Raw genomic sequence first — 16,072 nt, forward strand, 5'->3', positions numbered from 1 at the left:
CAGGTGATTACACCAGTAAAACCGTTTATGAAGATTTTATTAAGTTACTCAAATAGAGTTAATCTACAGAAAAATCTTCACCATAACATTTTTCTTCGAGGACGAAATTTCTCCCATAAAATAACATTGATATTTGTTATTTACATTCGACAATTATCATTGTTGACTTATCTGTTAGTAAAGGTACTTCTGGGTTTAGATTATTGTCTTATTGATCTTTTTTTTGTTCGTTCTTGATTCATACGTAAAAGTTCCTGAGATTAATCTTTCACCAAATATTTCATCATCATCATCATCATCGTTTAACGTCCGCTTTCCATGCCAGCATGGGTTGGACGATTTGACTGAGGACTGGTGAAACCGGATGGCAACACCAGGCTCCAGTCTGATTTGGCAGAGTTTCTACAGCTGGATGCCCTTCCTAACACCAACCACTCAGAGAGTGTAGTGGGTGCTTTTACGTGTCACCCGCACGAAAACGGCCACGCTCGAAATGGTCGAAAACGGCCACGATATAAGAAAACCATAAACTTTCAGTCCTGACAACTATTGTACTTTTTTTTCTCATTTGGTATGAGATAAATGTAGAGACAGAGTAGATAAATGGTAGAGTAGATAAAATATTGAGCTGCCAACCTATTTAGTGATGCCTATGAGCAAGTATTTAATTATAGGTGCCTCAGTTCACCTAGCTATGTAGAATCTTTGCTAGATTTTATCAAAATACTACCTATATCAGATTGGTCGCCTATCTCTCATCTGCATAATTGTATTGTATTTGGGGCTTGCAATCAGATTTTCTGAAATGCCATGATTTCTAATGACATCATTATCATAAACTTAACAGATATCTGTTTTAATCTAAAACAACTTACTGGCTGTCAGAAAAAAAATTGCTTCTAGCTTATAAATTGAAATAAGATTGATGTGTATCTTTTTTTAAATTAGACACTTTTAGTCACGATATATTCTTTTTTCTTGATGCAGTTGTGCGTGTGTGTGTGTGTGTGTTGATTTAGAATAAACAATAAAAGTACATATGAATGAATTTGGCCTGCTTGCCAAGCCAGTGGAGTGGCATCATTCAAAAGCTAAAACAATGGAAAGTGCATTGTGACCAGCAATGTATAACATCCAATAGTCTGGTTGATATCATGATGAATGAATTACTAGTGTTAGAATTTTCAGTTGAAAGTTAGATTAAACATGGTAAACCCTAATATTAGTCTATTGGCAATAGTTAATACATGGTGAAGGTATATTTATTCAGTTTATTAAATATTTATATTTAAAATGTAGGAGTGGTTGTGTGTTCAAGTCCTATTGCATGGCACCTTGGGCAACGGTCTTCTACTATATAACCCCAGGCCAACCAACACCTTGTGAGTGGATTTGGGAGTCAGAAGCTGAAAGATGCCTGTTGTTTGTGTACATAAATGTGTGTGTGTATGTCTGCACGCATGTTATTGTGTATGTGTTTGTCCCCTATCACTGCTTGATGACTGATGTTGGTTTGTGTATCCCCCCCACCCCATAACTTAGCAGTTTGGCAAAAGAGAACAAATAGAATAATTATCAGGCTTTAAAAAAAAAAAAGTACTGTGGTTGATTCATTCAACTAAAACAACAAAAAAGGAAGAAAAAAAAACCTTTAAGATTGTGCCCCAGCATGACCACAGTCCAATGGCTGAAACAAGACATGGATAACAGATACGACATATAAATTACAATTGATAGTTTTGGAAAACTCTTGCATTAAACTGAGGTAATCCTGAGCCATTTTTTCACAGCTTGCCTATCTCTCCACCAAACTGATGACTATAGCATTTTGTAAAAAGCATATACTTTCTCCCAATACTCTAAATATTTATGAAACAGCATGAATTGAAAACCAACTAACTACTACATGGTGTTCTACATATCAACCAACATTTTCTCAAGAAAGAGACTAAAGCAGTATCAAATTCTTTGTAACATAATTCAAGCTAAAAATTGAGTCTACTGTATATCTTATTTTTTACTTTTATTTATATTTCATTATTTTTTTTCTTCCTTGTTTCAGTCGTTAGACTGCGACCATGCTGGAGCACCCCCTTTATGAATGTTTGGTCGAATGAATTGAGCCCAGTACCTTTTTTTTTTTTTTATTATTAAAACTGGTACTTATTCTATCGGTCTCTTTTTATTCCAAACCACTGAGTTATGGAGACGTAAACGTACCAACACTGGTTATCAAGCAGTGGTGGGGGACAAACACAAACACACACACATATATATATTTCTTTATTGCCCTCGGTGAGGGCTAAACACAGGAAGGACAAACAAAGACAGACAAAGGGATTAAGTCGATTACATCAACCCAGTGCATAACTGGTACTTATTTAATCAACTCCGAAAGAATGACAGGCAAAGTCAACCTCGGCGGAATCTGAACTCAGAACATAACAGCAGATGAAATACCGCTAAGCATTTCACCCAGCGTGCTAACGATTCTGCCAGCTCGCTCGCCGCCCTCACACACACACACACACACACACACACACACACACACACATATATATATATATATATATATATATATATATACAACAGGCTTCTTTCAGTTGCTGTCTATCAACACCTCTCACATGGCTTTTGGGTGGCCCAAGGCTATAGTAGAAGACACTTACCCAAGGTGCCACACAGTGGGACTGAACCTGGAACCATGTGGTTGGGAATGAAGCTTCTTGCCACTTCTTGTCACACACCTATACCTGCACCTATTCATTTGTTTTATTATGTAGTATAATTAATTTTAATGAATGAATTTTTTTTCCCCTCTTTTTGTAATGTCTGTAGTTTAGTTGCTTAACCCTTTATTGGGATAAATGATTAATCAAAATGATAAAGAATAATGGCTCATACTAGTATACGAAATGAAACAGAAGTAGTTATGTTTTAAAGTATTATAAATTTGAAATATATTTCTTTCACCTAAATATTGGTTAGAATAGCAGATATTGAATATTTTGATATGTTTTTACTGTTATTAATTTGGATTATTTATTAAATCTTTTGATACACATGAAAAATGTGTGCGTGTGTGTGTGTATGTGTAAATCTATACATGTATATGTGAAATTAATGCAAAGACAAAAAAAAACAAAAAAACAAAAGCAGCAATGGAAATAGTCTATAAGAGAACAATAAGATTATTTGCATGGTAAAATTTACTATAATGTCTCAAACTCTCAGAAAATTATGACAACCTCTGGGGCGGGGGGTGCACGATCGCGTCTGCTTATTCCTGAGTTTAAACTAAACATGTAACTGATGTATTACTTTGGTATGTTATGTATATATTACTTTTAAGTTAGAAACAGTCTGAATCTTATCAGATTTATTATTCAGTACGTTGTTTATAACAAATATAACAGACCTGTTATAAATCAATATTTTTTTGATCCACCCACATACACACACAAATGTCCATGTGTCTATGTGTGTGCATATGACCTAACAATTTGGAATAAAGCGACAAAAAGTTTGTTTTCAAAGTTACTAGGTAAAAACCACAATTGTACGGAAGTCCTGAAAACAGCTGAATCTGAATGTAACAATTCAATTTAGGAAAAACTAGAACTAGGTGGGACTCATCCTTCCTTTGAGAAATTAGATAAAGTAGACCAGTTTTGAAATATTTAAGAAAAGATTAAAAAGAAAATAATCAGGCAGCCATGAAGCGAAGGAAAATTATAATCTCAGAATTTATGTAATGGACACTTTAATATTAGTTTCAAATCTTAGCATAAGGTCAGTACTTTCAAGATAGTGGGTCAGTTGATGTATTCAGCAGGTATTTATTTTATCAACTCTAAAAGGACAAAAAGCTAAGTCAACCGTGGCAAAGTTTGAACTCAGAATGTAAAGACAGACGAAATGCCATCAAGTATTTTGCCTGGCATGCTAACGACCCTGTCAGCTCTACATATATAATATTGGTTCCAAATTATGGCACAAGGCCAGCAATTTTGGGAAAGTGGGTAAGTTGATTACATCAACCCCAGTGCTCATCTGGTACACCTATTTTATCAACCCCCAAAAGGAATTTGAACTCAGTGCATAAAGACAAGTGAAATGCCGCTAAGCATTTTTCCCAGCATGCTAACGATTCTACCAGCTCACTGCCCTTGGGCATATTTAATATTCTTTTCTACTCTAGGCACAAGGCACAAAATTTTGGAGGAGGGGGCCAGTCGATTAGAACTTAATTTATCAACTCCAAAAGGATGAAAGGCAAAGTCAACCTTGGTGGAATTTGAACTCAGAATGTAAAGACAGACGAAATACTGCTCAGCACTTTGCCCATCGTGCTAACATTTCTGCCAACTCGCCATCCTGAGCATATTTAATATTGAATGCTTAGATGTTTTGCAAACAACTTGTACATACGAGTGCTACCAATTGAAAGCTTTGCATACCGGAAGCCAGCAAGTGTATGGGGATCATCAGGAGAGAATTTGCACCATTTTGGGGCCTACCTCTTGATGGCATCATTGCGTACCCACCCCTCACTGAAATGAGGCCTCGCTTGCTAGATCAACTGGTTATCAGATCTAGATAATAATAATAAAAGAAATCTCGTTCAAATTTTGATATGGCTTGTTTTTATTTAGTTAGCTTGTTGAAATAGCTGGTATTTTTATTTTTAACCTTTCCAACATCAGTTTAACAGGAAACATTTATATTGTATGAAATTAACTCAAATACATATTGCTAGTTGGTTTGTTTTTTTCTTGTCTTTTATACTCAGGAAAATAAAACACAAAATTGACCCCTTTGGCATTTGAACTCAAAACTGAGAGTTACAACAATATTAAAATGCATTTATCTTGTAATGAAGGCCATTTGTATCCAGTCCATCTTGAAGTGCATTGGTATATTGGCTTTAACTAAGTTTGGACCTGTTTCACCTTTTGTTGAACACCTGGCTATGTTAGATACTATTAAAAGAATAATGAGTCAGTTGAAATGCTAGCTACTTGCTAATGAGGCTAGTAGCATCAATGTCTAGAAAGTTACCTGGAATATCACTAGCTGTAAGCTTATAATACAGTATATACCAATTTGTATTCCATGAACCAGCCCACTCATATTTAACAGTTTTAATTATCTGGAAAGAAAAAATTTAAATGGCCATAATTTTTTCTATGCATATTTTCTTTTTAATTGAAAATTTAAAATTTGCTCAGAAACTAATAAAGTTCTCTTCTTTTTTTTTTTTTTCTTTGCTTAAAATTTCATCATTTATATCTTTTTATCATTCAATTATAAAATTGTCTCATTGGTAAGAGTTTGGCAACAAATTAGCATTTATATTTATGCTATGAAAACATTGTTAAATTAAAGAAAAGATTATCATTTAGAAGTTTAATTTGAATTTAACTGTTTATCTAAATACGGCTTTATTTGATTTACCACCTGACGTTATTTGTTCTAATTCGTTTCAAACGTGTTGTGTACATGTTTATGTTTGTTTAAATATGAGTTTGTACCGTTTTCATTAGTAACACTGACGTCGCCAGTTTACACAGAAGATTAACAGTGCAAAACACGTGTCAGAGCCATGATTATGGTGTGACAGAAGATCGTAATCCATGGAAACAGCAGACTTAGAAGAATTCAAATAAACAATTAAGTAGAATTCTTTGAACAGATTTCGGGGACTTGAATGTCTCAGATCATTTTGACTGAGAAAACAGTTTTATATAAGAAACAACTGAAATTGCTGGCCTTATACCAAAATTTAAAACCAAAATTTTGCTACATTATTTACATTATTTACATTTAACGAATATTTGTCCTTATCTTGTTTGTTGTTAACACAACGTTTCAGCTGATATACCACGAGCATATGGCGTAGTGGTTAAGAGCATGGACTACTAACCCCAAGATTCCGAGTTCGATTCCAGGCAGTGACCGGAATAATAATAATAATAATAATAATAATAATAATAATAATAATAATAACAACATCGAAAAGTACCTTCCTCCTTTGGAGGAAGCATAGGAAAAAAAGTTCTAAGAAATCAAAAATGATATGGGTGCAGTCGTGGGTGTGTGGTAAGAAGTTTGCTTCCCAACCACATGGTTCTGGGTTCAGTCCCACTGCATGGCTCCTTGGGCAAGTGTCTTCTACTATAATCTTGGGCCAACCAAAGCCTTGTGAGTGGATTTAGTAGATGGAAACAGAAAAAAATCATGTCGTGTGTGTGTGTGTTTCTTTGTTTCTGTGTTTGTCCCCCATTACCACTTGACAGAGGTGTTGGTGTGTTTATGTCCCTGTAACTTAGCAGTTCAGTATAAGACACTGACAGAACAAGCACCAGGCTTTAAAAAAAAAACATTCCTGGGGTCAATTCATCTGATTAAGAATTCTCCAAGGTGGTGCCCCCAGCATGCCCCCACCCCCCAAGTAAAAGACAACAGATAAATTGATCTAATAGTAATGCTAATAAACCAATTTAATTCTTCAATAATCTGATTCTCTCTTCTACTTCTAACCAATAAGTACTTTAAGACTTTTAAGAGAAAATAACCTTTTTTTTTACTTTTGTAACCTTTAAAAGCAGTAAATTAACCTTAGTGTTGACTTGATGTAGATTTTATCTAGTTGAATATTTAAAATATTCCCTGTTAATTTATTTATGTGTTTACCATTACCATTCCTACCATTATTTCTTATGTAATCTTCAAATGGAAAGTAGTAGTCGTTGTAATCCATTATGTAGCTCCTAATGCCATCTTGAAGTACAATCACTGTGAGAGAGTAGGTAGTGAAGACAAAGATTTAATTGTTAGGTTGCTAGGTAAGATAGTTAACACTTAACATCAGTTTGCTATTCGTTTTATGAAAGCTAATATTCTAATACATCGAATATATAGCATTTTCACTAAAGCATGGTTGTTAACTAGTCACTGTTGATTTCTAAGAATAACTTTTGACACTGAAATTTCACCGAGAGGTGGAATGTTGACAGCTTTACTGCTTGATGTCCCCTCATTCACAACTGATGCTGTAAGTGGCAAGCTTACCTCCATATATATGAAGGCATTGGATGTGAAACATCTCATTAGAAAGAGGAACTAGGGGAGTAGACTTAACTTGATGCCCCGTCAGTACCACCATAAGTTAACTACAATGGAATCATTGTAATCATGTGTAATAAGTGTATCACTATCAGTGATTCATTGGCACATTCTGTTCTCATCCTTATACACTACACATACACACATACAAATGTAGATATGTATACATACAAGCACACAGTAAAAGAACTCCTATGTAGTCGATGTACCTGCTAGAAATAACAGCCAAATCTCCCTTAAATAATGTCTCACCATTTAAAAAAAAAAAGAGAACACATTAGGTGATGTAGTACTACATACTCTCCCTACCAAGAAAAAAAAGCAGGAGGGTCAGAGTCGGAATGCCTCTGATCAAAAGTCTGCTATCCTTAAACATTGGCACTGCACCTACACCAAGTTTTCCTTCAATTTGCATTACAATTCAGTTCAATGAAAATAGTTACTTTTTTTTTAATATTGTAATAAAATAAAAAAAGGAGATTAAATGTACTGGTGTACTTTGGGTTGAGCCCTTAATCTTTTCACCTCAGTCCCTCTTAACTATTCAGATTAGCTCACAAATATTGTAATTTGAAATGGATTTGCTTCATATGGAAATAAGATTTTGGTATATTTCTGTATGTATGTGACATTCTACTATATATATATATATATATATATATATAGCATGAAACTTTACATTACATGGAGCCAAATCAAACCATTTTAAATAATAATGTACTTAGCTCCTACTAAATGTGTGGAGCACCTCTTTCTTTCAATCATCCATTCACTTGTATGTATGTATGTATGTATATGTGGGGCTTCTTTGGATGTGTGTATGTACATATAAATGGCCTGGTTAAGAAATCAGTGGTTTTTGTGTTTTCCCCAGCACCATACTCTATCCTTGGCTAAGACACTTTAGGCCATCTAGATCTATGTGAGTTATTATTATCATTTAGTCCCAAGTCAGTTTCAATCCAGTGAACCTGTGATCAAAGGTGTTCTAACTTGACCATTTTTTCTCTATTTCACAAACACATTGTACCTTTGACTAAATTATTCAACATATCCTTCTTTCCTAAAAATGATGCCATTGGATTTGGCAGAAACTTTGCTGCTATTTGTTGCAGTACTTACTAGATATCAAATAGATACTGTCTCACTGGTTCAATAGCTAAGTGGGTGCTAGAGTGAACTGGGGTGAGATATAATTCACCACTGTACGCCATAGCCACCCTGTAGAGGAATCAACAGGCCAGTGTATAAAGCCACTGTGCTACCAGCCCAAATAGATATTAATGTCACATCTGCTTAACTCTCTAAAAGCCAGAGCTGAACACTAACTCTATGGATCTCAGTATTTGAGAAAGAAAAGCTTCATATGCAAATAACATTTTGCATATTTCTATATTTGTGTAATATTTTCCTATATACAATAGTGTATTTCTGTGTGATGATTGTTGTTGTTGTTGGCACTCCGTCGCTTACGACGTCGAGGGTTCCAGTTGATCCGATCAACAGAACAGCCTGCTTGTGAAATTAACGTACAAATGGCTGAGCACTCCATAGACATGTGTACCCTTACCGTAGTTCTCGGGGATATTCAGCGTGGCACAAAGTGTGACAAGGCTGACCCTTTGAATTACAGGCACAACAGAAACAGGAAGTAAGAGTGAGAGAAAGTTGCGGTGAAAGAGTACAGCAGGGTTCGCCAACATCCCCTGCCGGAGCCTCGTGGAGCTTTAAGTGTTTTCGCTCAATAAACACTCACAACGCCCGGTCTGGGAATCGAAACCGCGATCCTATGACCGCGAGTCCGCTGCCCTAACCATTGCGCCTCCACTGTGTGATGATAAAAGTAGTGAAATAAGTATTCATAATATACTTGGGATAATGCAGTCAACTGTGCATGATTCCCTGTAGAATGTTGATCTAGTGTATTGTCAAATTAAATCATTGTTGAATTCTAGAATTCTAAATCCCCTAGCTTAACACAATTTCCTCTTTGTAGTGTTAATATGAGCCTTAATATAAATCTCTATATTTATGTGCATATAAGATCATGTAAGAACACAGCCAAGCAACCATGTGAAGTAGCTAATATAACAAAATACCCTCAAAGCAGAGGATTAAGTGTTGTGTGTAGAAGGTGGGTTGAGAAAGAAGGAGATTATGTAGTTAATCCTTTCTGTATTTTATGTTTGATTTCCTTTTTCATATGGATTTTAAGTGCCAGATGATAATTTTTTTTTTTTTCTTTTAATATCAAACCATTTATAGATACTTTCTTAGTAAGTACCCAATGTTGATGAGGTGAATAACAGACCTAAAACTTCTGAGGTCATCAACTGCATGGTACTATGCTATTTATAACTCCTGAGAGTCAACTAATAGACAAACAGATGGGGGTCACATACAAGTTATAGTACTTAGCATTTCATTACTCATCACTGTTATAAAAACAAAATATGAAACATTGTTAAATACCACTGTGTATTAAAATGAATCCAGTTAACGGAAATAAAAGCTAAATGCACTCCACTTCCTAGAAAATTGCATGATTAGTGGCAGTGTTAACTTGTATCTGAGTAATAGATAGATAATCTGTGATTGAGCATCTACATCTTGATGGGTGCGAGGCCAAGGGTGGTATAGAAGAGTTGGGGACATTTATCACCGGGGAGAGCTGGTGAGGGATAAGAAAGTGCAAGTCGCTCTTTGTGTCTTTGATGTCTGCTCTCTGTGTCATGACGTTAGTTTTTTCACCAGTCTGTTCCCTCGATAAAGACATGCTGACACTCAGGGAGATCCTTGGTGATTGTCTCCCAGGTATTTGGGTCACTAGAGCAGCAAAGGAGAGTGGCCTTCAGTTGGTCTCGGAAAAGGAATTTGGGGGCTCCACATGGTTGAGATACTAATATATTTAAGTTAAAAAACATTCATTGCAATAGGACATTGTATAATCTATAAATTGTGTTTCCCATTTGTTAGTTATGGGGCTGAAACCTTATCCTAATATTCTTCCCCATGTCCAGTTAGTTGCAAAAAACTAAAGTTCTCTTCTGAATGTTTTTTGTATAACCTGTAACTAGTTGATACATGTCTGCATGTAAAAATAATGATTTTTACCATTTAACCCTTTGGCATTTAGATTACTCACTCAAATGTAATGCTTATTCACATTGTTTTCGATTAATCATGCATTATCTGTTAGCTTCAAGATTTCAATGATGTGATTGTTTAATTTCAGAATAACATCGTAGGGTAGGTGTGAGAGGTCAGATCTGGTCAATTTGAACATAAAAAAGGTAAAATATTTGGGCTGGGGTTAAACATTTTTTATGATAGGTAAATCAGTTTCATTTTTGAATTTGTGTAATTTACAGTCAACAATGAACAAAATTGATTTATCAGTGTTTATTAATCATCATGTTTTTAATCATCTAATGCTTCTTTTAAAATATTGGTAGGAGTTGTGAAATTCTAAGGAATAACAATAACAACCCATAATAGTGGAAAAAATAATGTCATATATATATATATATATATATATATATATATATATATATAATATTTATATATATTGATATATATTATTATTGTTGTATGACTAGTTTAAACTGATACAACAAAAAATATCTACAGATCACAATAAAATTCATTAGACAGTTGTCATATTTTAATATAAGATAAATGTTGAATCTCCTGGCATCATTCACAAGTATATGAGAATAAGTTCAGACAGAATTAGTGAGATTTTGAACCAAATCAGAACAAAATAAATTTGAAGTTTGAACAGAACAATGAATTCCCCACTGATGTTCTCTACAGGGCAGCTGTATTTTATATTCGTTAACATTGTCATTTTAATCAGACCATTCAGCATTGATTGAGGAAGCTGTACTCATTCATTTTGTTTTGCCTTTCATTTTCATTGTTTACAAGTGCAATCAAAGTTGATTATATTTCTAGTTAAAGGAACAAAAATCAATAACAGTTGATTTGATCAGCTAATAAAGATCAGTTAATGAACCCAATTAATAAACATTAAATGATTAACATGGTGAATAGGTATTATAATATGAATAATATTGGCAAATATAAACACATTCATGCTCAATAATGGTGTTATTCAACCATGGAAACTAAATTGCTGCCGGAACATTCCTTTGATGCTGGCTTTTAAAATTCTTTTGCCATCATATTTCTTTCTGACTTGTTTACAATAATTTTTTGTAAATAGTGTGGAATAGTTTGTGGGGATTTAGTTAAGATAAAACTTTTTAACTGGTATTCAGAGTTGATAGAAATTTCTGATATAAAATTATATAAAATCATGATAAAAAGATTTAATTGACATATGTGTTCTTTAAAATGAGAGCTTTTGTTTAATAAAGTAGATAGAGGTGGTTGATCTCAGATGGTATGGTATCGTATCAAACGGCTTCTTGTTTGTAGCTGATGTCTCTAACAATGCTAAATATACTGAGGCAGTAGCTATGGCTGGAAGTATAATACTTAATTTTTCTGTGTAGTTCTTCTTACTACCATCTCTTGAGCGTTGTAATCAGATGTGGGGCAACTACTGTAACACATTTCAGTGCAACAGCTCTGAAATGTCATCCAATACTGTGCAACACAGATGGTAAAGCAACAGACCAAGCAAACAGCCAATCAAGACAAGAAAGCATCGTTTTCTTTATTATCCTAGGAAATAACATGCTGTTGGATCTTCTCCATAAGAGAATAATGAATGAGAATTCTTTGTATTGTTTGTGTATGGATTTTAAGAAACCTGGAGCTACAGAGTCTTTTCAACTCAGTCCTGTTGGCATACACAGAAAAATGCATATAACCTTTTGAATTTCTACAGTTCATTGTCATTTATCTTTAACTAGTTTAATTTAATTCAACTGACATTCTGTCAGTTACAAAAAGGGTTCCAGTGGATTCAATGAACGGAACAGCCTGCTTCTGAAATTAGTGTGCACTTTGTTGAGCACTTCATAGATATATGTACCCTTAACATAGTTCTCAGAGAGATTCAGCATAACACAGAATGTGACAAGGATGGCCCTTTAAAATACAATACAGATGCTACTCATTTTTTGCCAGCTGAGTGGACTGGAGTAATGTGAAATAAAGTGTCTTGCTCAAGGACACAATGCACTGCTGGGTATTGAACTTGTGACCTTACAGTCATGAACCAAATACCTTATCCACTTGACCATACACCTTCACTCTAATCTAATTCGTGGCACTCTGTCAGTTAGTTGCAACAACAAAGGTTCCAGTTGATCCAATCAGCGAAACAGCCTGCTCATGAAATTAACATGCAAGTGGCTGAGCACTCCACAGACACATGTACCCTTAATGTAGTTCTTGTGAAGATTCAGCGTGTGACAAGACTGGCCCTTTGAAACACAGGTACAACGGAAATAGGAAGAAAGAGTGAGAGAAAGTTGTGGTGAAAGAGTACAGCAGGGTTCAACACCATCCCCTGCCGGAGCCTCTTGGAGCATTAGGTGTTTTTGCTTAATAAACACTCACAATGTCTGGTCTGGGAATCGAAACCGTGATGCTGCAACGATGCTACCCTAACCACTGGGCCATTGCGCTTCCACTTTAATGTAATTATATATAGGTTGAATATCTGTAATTTCTTTATACCTTGAGTGTAGCTTTTGTATGGTTACCTCTCAATCTTTATTGCAGAATAATCATGGAAATTATAATTCCTTTTAGAAAAATGAGCATTATGTATATGTTCTCTCTCATGAAATGTTAAGTTAGTATCTTATCTTGGTAAATAGTCATAAATCTATTGTGAAGAGGGAATGAGATTGTATGATATTCATGCCTTTCTCTTTCTCTATCACTGATATTAGGAGGGTTAGTGAATTCGGTTAGTTTCAGCTGAGAACTTGAACCATCTGGCAAATTCATTTAGCATAGGACTTCTCCTTTCTTTACAACAACACTTACTATTCATAAAATGTAAAATTCAAATGTTGTTGTTGTTGTTCTTGTTCTTGTTTAACCCCAGGTCAACCCTGATTGAGCAGACTTACAATAAAATGCACTCCAGTCTATTCTTTTATTCTTTTACTTGTTTCAGTCGTTTGACTGTGGCCATGCTGGGGCACTGCATTTAGTCGAACAAATTGACCCCAGGACTTATTCTATCAGTCTCTTTTGCCGAACTGCTAAGTTACAGGGGACGTAAACACACCAACACCAGTTGTCAAACGATGGTGAGGGGACAACACACACACACACACACACACACACACACACACACATATATATATATATATATATATATATATACGACGGGCTTCTTCCAGTTTCTGTCTACCAAATCCACTCACAAGGCTTTGGTCAGCCCAAAGCTATAGTAGAAGACACTTGCCCAAGGTGCCACATAGTGGGACTGAACCTGGAACCAGGTGGTTTGGAAGCAAGCTTCTTAAGAATACAGCAACTCCAGCACCTATGGTGTGAACTTCCCTTTTTTAAAAGGTGATAGGGTGTGATTTGAGAGGAATTTAGCTGCTATTTCTAGAAGGTCGGGCATCTGTGTGGAAGCTCCACATCAGTTTCATAAACTGAGAGTCAACTAGTTTATTGCATCTGTGACCTGTTACAAAATCATCTAAACTGAAATCTGTAAAGAAACTATTTTCTCATTATATTTCAAAACAAAAATATACCAAAATATACCACTAACTAGATTACAACAATCATTATATCAAGACTGGAATATTAACAGGTTTTATTTCCTGTTGATTCCTAGATTAAGTATTCTGTTCATTCTTCATCAAGATATGAAATCTATTGTTTCTTGATATATTCTCCGTACAAAAGCTTCAGTTTACAATTTACTTTATTTTGTTATTTCATTGTTCATTACCAAACTTTTTATATCTTTTAACTAACTTCAAAGCTATTTCCTGTATTTTAAGTTTTCTATAGTTTATATATTTTTGTTATTTCTTTCTCTCTCTCCCTCTCTCTTTCTTTCCATATATATGTATATATATATATATATATATATTTATATATATATGTATGTGTGTGTATACTTTTAGTCACTTGATCTCTTTTTCCTCTTCATTGCATTTTAATTTTTGTTTCACTTTCACTTTCTCCGTGCTCTTTGTCTTTATCTTTTAACCCCACCCCACCTCATTCATTCCCTTAAACACTATGCATGCACACACTGACACACACACACACACACACACACACACACACACACACACACACACACACACGTGCGTACACTTTAATATCCACTCACTCAATTATTTTCTTAATAGCTCTCCGAACATATGTAAATAAAAAAATCAAGCAATACAGTTGTAATATAAAATACAGAATAGATATATAAAAGCAGTTAAAAAGAATACTATTTTTTGTTCCTATCATTTGACCTAACTTTGTACTACAGCAATTTATATGCTATTACATGCTTGATAAACATTTCAGCAGTCTTCGCTTAATATTGATAATTTTCCATTATAATGCAACTGAGAATGAAAGACTTGTTAATTTGAAGAATGGAGAGGAGGAACAGAATTAAATATTACTAAACATTCTTTTATGTATTGTACTTGTACTTGTTGTTGTTGTTGTTGTTGTTGTTAAGGCAGTGAACAGACAAAATGCTTAGCAACGTCAGTTCTTACATTCTGAGTTCAAATTCCACTGAGGTCAATTTTGCTTTTCCCACTTTCCAATAAGTACCAGTTGACCACTGGGCCCCCTACCCCCAAAATTTCAGGCCTTGTACCTATAGCAGAAAGTGAGATGGCAGAATTGTTATCACACTGGACAAAATTCTTGCTAACACTTTTCCCACCTTAACGTTTTAATTTCCAATTCCACCTAGGTCGACTTTGCCATTCATCCTTTTGGGGGTCAATAAAATAAAGAACCAGTCAAGCACTGGGGTCGATGAAATCAACTAGTTCCCTCCCCCAAAATTTCAGGTGTGGTGCCTATAGTAGAAAGAATATTTATCATTATTATTATTATTATTATTATTATTATTATTATTCATTAAGGCGGTGAGCTGGCTGAGTCGTTAGCATGCCAGGCAGAATACTAAGCTACATTTCATCTGTCGCTACATTCTGAGTTCAAATTCCGCCGAGGTCGACTTTGCCTTTCATCCTTTCAAGGTCGATAAATTAAGTATCAGTCAAGCACTGGGGTTGATGAAATCGAATAACCCCCATCCCCCTTGTACCTTCAGTAGAAAGGATTATTATTATTATTATTATTATTATTATTATTATTACTATTATTATTATTATTATTATTATTATCATTATAAATCTTGAATATTTAATAAACTGTCTGAATGCAATACAGAATAATGAAATAAAATTGCAATTCTGCTGCCAAAGATTATTAAGTCTGCCAAGTTTCTCAGCATGATAGAAATACATACATATATATATTCATATATAAGATCTGCTAATAGTAATAGAAGAAGTAGTGAAAGTAAAAGAATGGTTTCTGCACATGATTGTAACTGTGTATAACACTTGACATTTCACTTGTATTTTAACCAATATTCATGAATTGGTGAAACCAGATTCTCTTACTTGTTAACAATCATTGAGTTTAGCAAGTTGAATTACAATAGCTTGTATGGCGTAGTTATTTATTTACCTATTTTTATTATTGTTATCCGTAACATTACTCAATATTAGTTGGAGTATCTACCTGCATAATCAAAATGTTAATAAAGTGGATAAAAAAATACACACACACATACACGCACTCATATATTCATACACACATGCACACACAAATGAATAATTCTTCTTAGTTTCTTATGTTCATCTAAGTAAGAAATATGATGTTATGTTTGACTATTCTTATGTCGCAAAAGAAAAATATAACGGTAATGCCATTAGTGAAATTCTACTTAAGTTCTTCTAGCGGA

At 34.5% G+C, this 16,072-nt stretch overlaps 2 protein-coding genes across 5 annotated transcripts in view; one reads left to right on the forward strand and one right to left on the reverse strand.

Moving 5' to 3' along the window:
* Positions 1-16,072, reverse strand: part of LOC106876006 (F-box/LRR-repeat protein 6) — a 336,390-nt gene that overhangs the window by 283,431 nt on the left and 36,887 nt on the right. The gene's annotated exons all lie outside the window — the stretch shown is intronic.
* LOC106876000 (zinc transporter ZIP13) overlaps positions 1-16,072 on the forward strand; it is a 223,700-nt gene that overhangs the window by 67,158 nt on the left and 140,470 nt on the right. The window lies entirely within an intron of this gene.

This window comes from Octopus bimaculoides, chromosome 2 (genome assembly GCF_046866305.1).
Source record: "Octopus bimaculoides isolate indiv1 chromosome 2, ASM4686630v1, whole genome shotgun sequence".
Taxonomy (NCBI): domain Eukaryota; kingdom Metazoa; phylum Mollusca; class Cephalopoda; order Octopoda; family Octopodidae; genus Octopus; species Octopus bimaculoides.